Source organism: Rhagoletis zephyria, unplaced genomic scaffold (assembly GCF_001687245.7).
Source record: "Rhagoletis zephyria isolate East Lansing unplaced genomic scaffold, Rhagoletis_zephyria_1.1 Rzeph_scaffold_04185, whole genome shotgun sequence".
Classification (NCBI taxonomy): domain Eukaryota; kingdom Metazoa; phylum Arthropoda; class Insecta; order Diptera; family Tephritidae; genus Rhagoletis; species Rhagoletis zephyria.
The window spans coordinates 46203-52804 of NW_016161268.1; the positions used below are offsets into that span (position 1 = coordinate 46203).

Genomic DNA, 6602 nt, shown 5'->3' on the forward strand with positions numbered 1-6602 from the left:
TTTAATAGCAATACAATCGGAGCCCTACGTAAGCACGGTCAGCCATTTACAGGAAGCACGGAGCAAATAAATTTCTTACGGAAAGCCCAACAAACACTTACCTCAATTACAGTTCACGATATATTTGGCCGGGATATAACGAATAGTTTTTCTTTCATAAGAGGCTGGCTTCAAAATATTCAAAGTTTAAAACGTTTGTGGCATTCATTGTCAAATAAGGGATTGCAATACATACGAACCAGAAAACTTTGTCAAGACGAACTTGAACACTATTTTGGACAGATTAGAAGAGGGGGAGGATTGAACCCTAGAACTACTCCATCCAGGTTCTCGGACCTTTTCCGACAATCCTGGGGCCTTAGGCATGTGAAGTTTGTTACTAGTGGTAATTGTGAGCCATTGCCTAGCGCTGAGTGGGAGTCGTTTTCATATAATACTTTAGAAAGAGTCTGCAATGATCCTTTGGTTCGGGATCCTTCTTGGCAAACTTTCCAAGGTTTGCCCCGGCCTCTGCCAGACGGATATCAAAATATCAGAAATAGTCTTGAAGTTGATGTCGTAGAAAGTAATTTCCTCCAAAGAAATGCTTTTTCATATTTTTGCGGTTATATATATTTTGAGTTCTTTAAACTACACAAATGTCTGCAGCCTTTACCGACTTTCCAAGAGGATGAAATACCCGAAGATAATTTTATTTTCACAAAAGAAAAAGTGTATGATAAATCTAATTTAGTCAAAGCTCCTCTGGCCTTCATTGAGTTTATGGAAAAACTTGAACAAATTTTAAGCGAAAATTTTGATTCTTGCTGCCATCTAATCGGGTTTTCTAAAGCTATATTTGATAAGATGGAAGGAGTAGAATCTTTTAATTGTTGTATCAACTGCGATCCCAACATTCTTAAACATCTATTTATAAGAATTCGAATTTATTTTTCTTTAGTTTTTCGGAAATAAATTAAGGTCGTTTATTCGTCCTTTATTCAGATAATTTTGCTATTTTCGAAATACAGTTTCGGGTATTTTTTCAAGATCCCTTTTTTTATATTAATTCAAAGCTTCCAGGGTCTCTACTGTGGGTGCTTTCAAAAACCTATTCTATAAAACCATATGTACATAAATACTATTTTTAAAAACATAATTTTAATTTTTGCTGTGCAATATTTTTTGTTTTGCATGAATTGGTTTGCTTTTTATGTTATTTTTTACAAATTTCAGTTAAATGTACATAATTAAAAAACATGAATTATTTTAATTTTTAATATAAGTTTAAGTTATATATTTAATTTTTAATTTTTGCTGTGCAATATTTTTTTGTTTTATATGAATAGTTTTGCTTTTTATGTTCATTTTTATAATTTTGAGTTAAATGTATCGTTTTGCTTTTTGTAGTTTTTTATAATTTTGAGTTAAAGTACAAAATTAAAAAAAAACATGAATTATTACAATTTTTGTTGTACTATTAGTTTAAGTTATATAGGTGAAAATATGCCTCTGGGGGAACCGAACACCTAAAAAAAATCGGTAACGCGCCTGATTGCATACCTGGGTGGTGGGGAAAATGCAATATCGCTAAATATATACCGCATTGAATATAATAAAAAATCGCTGATTTACTTCAATCCGGCTTTACGGCTTTATTGTTTTGAATTTGCATATCTGTGACGTTAAATTAAACTAACCTTAGTCCATATAGGCGCTTTTCCATTTAAAGCAACATTTCATTGGGTTCCCAAACAATTTTTCAATGTTTAACTAGCCATAGGCGCCGTTCAAAATGCACTTCCAATAGAAGATTAATAACAAAAATAAAAAAATTTCGATTGTAACTGATTATTTTTTGATTCAAAGTCAAACTGAAAGTCACTTAAGCTACTTTAATACTCCCATTGTAAAAAATAATACCTATTTTGTTCTACTGAGATGCTGGTAATCAATACAGCTATGAAATTTTTTACATAAAGGAAGAGGCAGCGTAAATTTCTGCACATTTAAATAAATTTTTGGATTATCAAAATATTACAATAAATTAACGATATCACATATTTCCCAAACCTTTTAGTTTTTAGTTTTTAATACACACACACGCGCTTAAAAATATCTTCATCAAACGTCAGCAGATTGTATTGCCAAATGTGCGCAACCACGGTTAGCTGCTAGTTTTCAACTAGTTTGCGCAAGTTGGATTTCTTTTAACTGCGGTTTAGAAATAAAAGACTGATGCTTTGTATTTTGACGTTTTGGAATGCACCGAGTGCTACTTTGCCGTGGGTGCAGCGGTCTCGTGTTGCTGGAGCAAATCTCTATGCTAGAACCCATAGCGCAGGTATTTTGACTAACCCAAGTATACAACGACTTCCACATTTCATTCGAACACTTCACCTTACTTCCAAACCTTGGAACACCTGTTGAAAAATAGTATCTTATAACTCACACAAAATCCTCATTGTGAATCTTTCACTGACCTGTACAAGCAGTTCAAGGCACAACCAAGTTTGAGCGGCCATTACCCGGAGCTCCTCAAAAATACTTAATATAAACCATTTTACGGAAATACACATATACAATTAATTGATATGAATTGCTACCGTATAAATTCAGGACATGCATTTGCTTGGAGACTCCTTTGTTTATGGTGGACATAAGTTCATCCAGCACATTCAACGGTCCATTACCCGGAGCTGCTCCAACGAGATGAGTAGATTTTAGTGAGCCTCACATGCCATTGCCTCTGGCTACAAGCGGGATATCTGAATATTTGAAAATAAATAGCAATTATCTATTAAAAATATAAGAAAAGTATTTGTTTCCAATATTACCTGCTCTTCTCGCAATTTCTAAGAAAAATATAAATTCACCACTCGGAGAAACGTCAAAGAACGTGAACCACGGCTGCATTTTTGAGTAACAAGGTTTAAGAACTAGCGTTTTCAGCATTTAACAGTTCATTAATATTTACGGCGTAATATAACAAGTTAAACATTGAATTATGATAATGTGTATTAGCATCTGTAATAATAGATAATAATTTGCAATTTTTTTACCCCTTTGTAATTATTTTCGGTCACTATTACACAGTCATGACTTGTGCAACTCTGCCATAGTACGGTTGTTGCTCCCTTTTAGACCGGAGTAATTTTTTATACAACTCTGAATCAGCAAAATTCATGCTCCTTTTCATTATCAACCCTGATCACATTTTACCCCCGAGGAGTACTCGAAAAGGTTTATTACTGTATATACTGTGATCTTAGCTTCCAGTCGGGCAAGACAGTTAGTCGTTGGTGAATTACTGGTTTCTCCAGGTTTGCTAATCGGGTTTGATGTATGAAGCGGAGACGAGATGTTGTTGTTGTAGCGGCACTACTAACAACAACAACAACATCTCGTCTCCGCTTCATACATCAAACCCGATTAGCAAACCTGGAGAAACCAGCAATTCACCAACGACTAACTGGCTTGCCCGACTGGAAGCTAAGATCACAGTATATACAGTAATAAACCTTTTCGAGTACTCCTCGGGGGTAAAATGTGATCAGGGTTGATAATGAGAAGGAGCATGAAGGGTTGATAATGAGAAGGAGCGGAGACGAGATCGTTTGCTTTGCTGCCTTTCTTGTTGTCATCGTGCCGGGACTCATATTACACAATTTATTATTTATTAAATTGATTTGATAAATTAACGTGGACTAATAACTTTGAATTAACTTTTGATCAAGACTACTCTAGTTTACCGACAGACAACTTTTCAGAATATATTAGTTTGTGGAAGTGTAGAAGTTAGGAAAATATTACAACGTCGAAAAAACACGTCTACTCTGTTCGCATGTTTGATTGATCGCCATGTTCTGTTAAAAAATATCTAAAATAACAAGCAAAAATCCCCAAGTTTTATATCATAGCAGTGGCCACAATGCGTGTTTGTCACAGACACGGTTTATGTCAAAAATTTTGAAGTGAAACTATCTTCTAAAAATTATTGTATCATGGTAACAGCTATTATTACATTAATTCCATTAACAACCGTGTTCCAGAAAACGAAATCTAATATAACTGGTATTGAAGAAAGATTCGTAATAATAAAAATAAAAATAAAATCCATAACTCAAATTCAATTCTTCGCTAATCTTCAAAAAGCTTGCAAAAATAACAAAAAAAACGCAAAAAAATAAGCCACAAAAAAAATTCATTCACTCAGCTTGAACACCCTTTATATACGTGTTAATGATATACGTATGGACGTATATAATACTCAAGCGAAAAGGACCCGCGAAAGAATAGTAAAAAAATAGATCAAAACAAAAGGTATATTTATAAAAACGTGTGTGGTTATGGCTATTTACGTATGTATATACATATATATGTAGGAAGTTTTTTTTTCTCACTTACCTTATCACTCCCACGATGATGGTACCAACATTGATGAGAGGATGCTGGAAAGGGCTGAGTAGTTACATACATACATACATTTAGACCTACACACGTCTGTCAGTTGACAGCTGACGGTTGAAGTTATTAAGCGCAGTTTATTAAGCTGATCACTTGCTCGTGTTCTGGGGCGACGAGCAAGTCACACTTTGGTGGCAAAGAAATTTATTCGCGCGAAAAATAAAAAAATAAACGAAATTTAAGCTTACAAAATAAAATGTCTAAACCAAGTACAAACGAAAGGAAAAATATAAATATCATGCGAACCAAAGAAGCAAAAATAAATTTGTGTAAAAACAATAATAATAACGAACAATCGTAACGGCAACGAAAAAGCGCGAAAGAAAAACTAAAAGAGTGTGGAACGTGTTCCTATCCACCAAGAGAAGTTGTGAAAAGAAAAATTACGCTGAGGTAAGCCGAAGGATTCTTACCAAACTAAAAAAAAATATTTATGTACTGCTAACCTGATTTACGAAAACAAACTAAACTTAGTGAATTCTGTAAAAGAATTCATAAAATCTGGCAAACGAAAGTTATTAGGTGATAAAACCTGTAGATAAGCAAAAAATAGCAAGCGGTGATAAATTAAAAAGAAAAAAGGGATCGCAATGAAAATAACAGCAAAGCCTACATATGTGTGTACATATACGTATGTAAAACAAAAAAAAAAATCCAGCTCAGCTAATCCGGTGGTTGGTGGTGGTCGCTCCCAGTGTGCTCTGTGGCGATCGCCGCTGCCACCCATGCCGCAATGTACATATGTATGTCCGCTTGAGTGAGTGTCCGCTCGCTGGAAAGCTGTCCCAATTCTCTCTTCTCACTTTTCTTCACGCGCAAGTGCCTGTTTCTACTTGTACGCCGGGCGTTGACCTATCCCAAAAATCGCATGCGATTCGTCCAGCTGATATTTGCTTTGTTACTGTTGCTTCCTAAATCGCAGCTGGCACTCAAACCTCAATATGGTGTTGATCCAAAATCTATCTTTTGGTATCGACGCAAGTGTGTAAATGTCTGTGCCCGTATTAAGGGGTGAAGCTGTTGCATGCACGCATTATCGCCGTGCCCATGTGCCACATTTTTAGTGGTGTTCGATTGCCGTCGCCTCCACTATGGAAAGTTAATTTTGTTGTTGTTTCTGTGTATGTATGTATTTTGGCGCTTGTGTGTTATGCAGTGGCAGGTAATATGCACAGGGTGTCGGTCGAAAGGACTCTACGTAGCGAGGTCCTTTCGTATGTGGATATACTGGTGACCTAAAAAACAATGGCAATATAAACACAATTTGCAGTCTACCCCTTCTCCTTTTTTTTCTTGAAGGCTTCGTATGTACATTCATATCACTCATTTATTAGAAAAGTATGTAGCATGATAAAAACATAACCAGGTAAAACCATCGAGAGGCAGTCTGACGTTAGTCGGCAATATAATTTAAAAATTCAAAACTCAAACTCACACACACGTTCTCATTTTCAATCTCAAACAACAACAATTGTGAGGAATTTCATTTTTTTTTTCAATTTTATCATCATATATATTATTTCTCTAAGGTTTTTTTTGTTAGTCTCCCTTTTTCTATTTTCCTATGTAAGCAGTTCCACTAATGAGGTGTCATTTGAAAAGTCAGAGGTCCCCTGAGTGGTTATTAGGTAATATTAATGGTCATAACTCCTCTGATGTAAAGAAATTTGTTTTTTTATTTTTGTTTTTAATTTACCATTGTTAAGCCACACTAAAGGTATTTTGTACTGAAGCACTATTGTGACAGCATAATTCATAATTAATGGTTCGATAGTAGGTTTGACAGTTGTCTCTCTCGCACAGCTCCCTTATCCGTGGCACCGTGTTGCTTCTTTGCAAATTAAAAAAATAGTAGCTTATGTACGTGTGAAATAGAAGTATACGTTTTATGTGCAATATGTTTATTTTTATATTCAAATAAAGCACAATTAACCAATGAAATAATATAATTCTTAATACTTCGTTTGAAATGCCAATTTTCCTGCAAATACATTAGAATTCGCAAAAGGAAATTCACTACTAATTGCCGACTTTGCGCACTTTTCTACTACCATTTTCGGACCAAGGGATTTCATTCTTCCTCATTCACTGTCCTTCGTAAGTGCAACCTTTTGTTTTGTAATTATGTCATAATTAGCCTTTTATTATTGAATCAT

General features: G+C 34.8%; 1 long non-coding RNA gene across 1 annotated transcript; it reads right to left on the reverse strand.

Annotated features, from left to right (window-relative positions):
- Positions 1 to 1381: 1381 nt before the first annotated feature.
- On the reverse strand, positions 1382 to 2875 carry LOC108370374 (uncharacterized). The gene is made up of 4 exons (XR_001848623.1): positions 2817 to 2875; positions 2586 to 2747; positions 2463 to 2526; positions 1382 to 2402 (listed from the first exon to the last, which is right to left on the reverse strand). It is a non-coding gene; the product is annotated as an uncharacterized LOC108370374 (long non-coding RNA).
- Positions 2876 to 6602: the final 3727 nt, after the last annotated feature.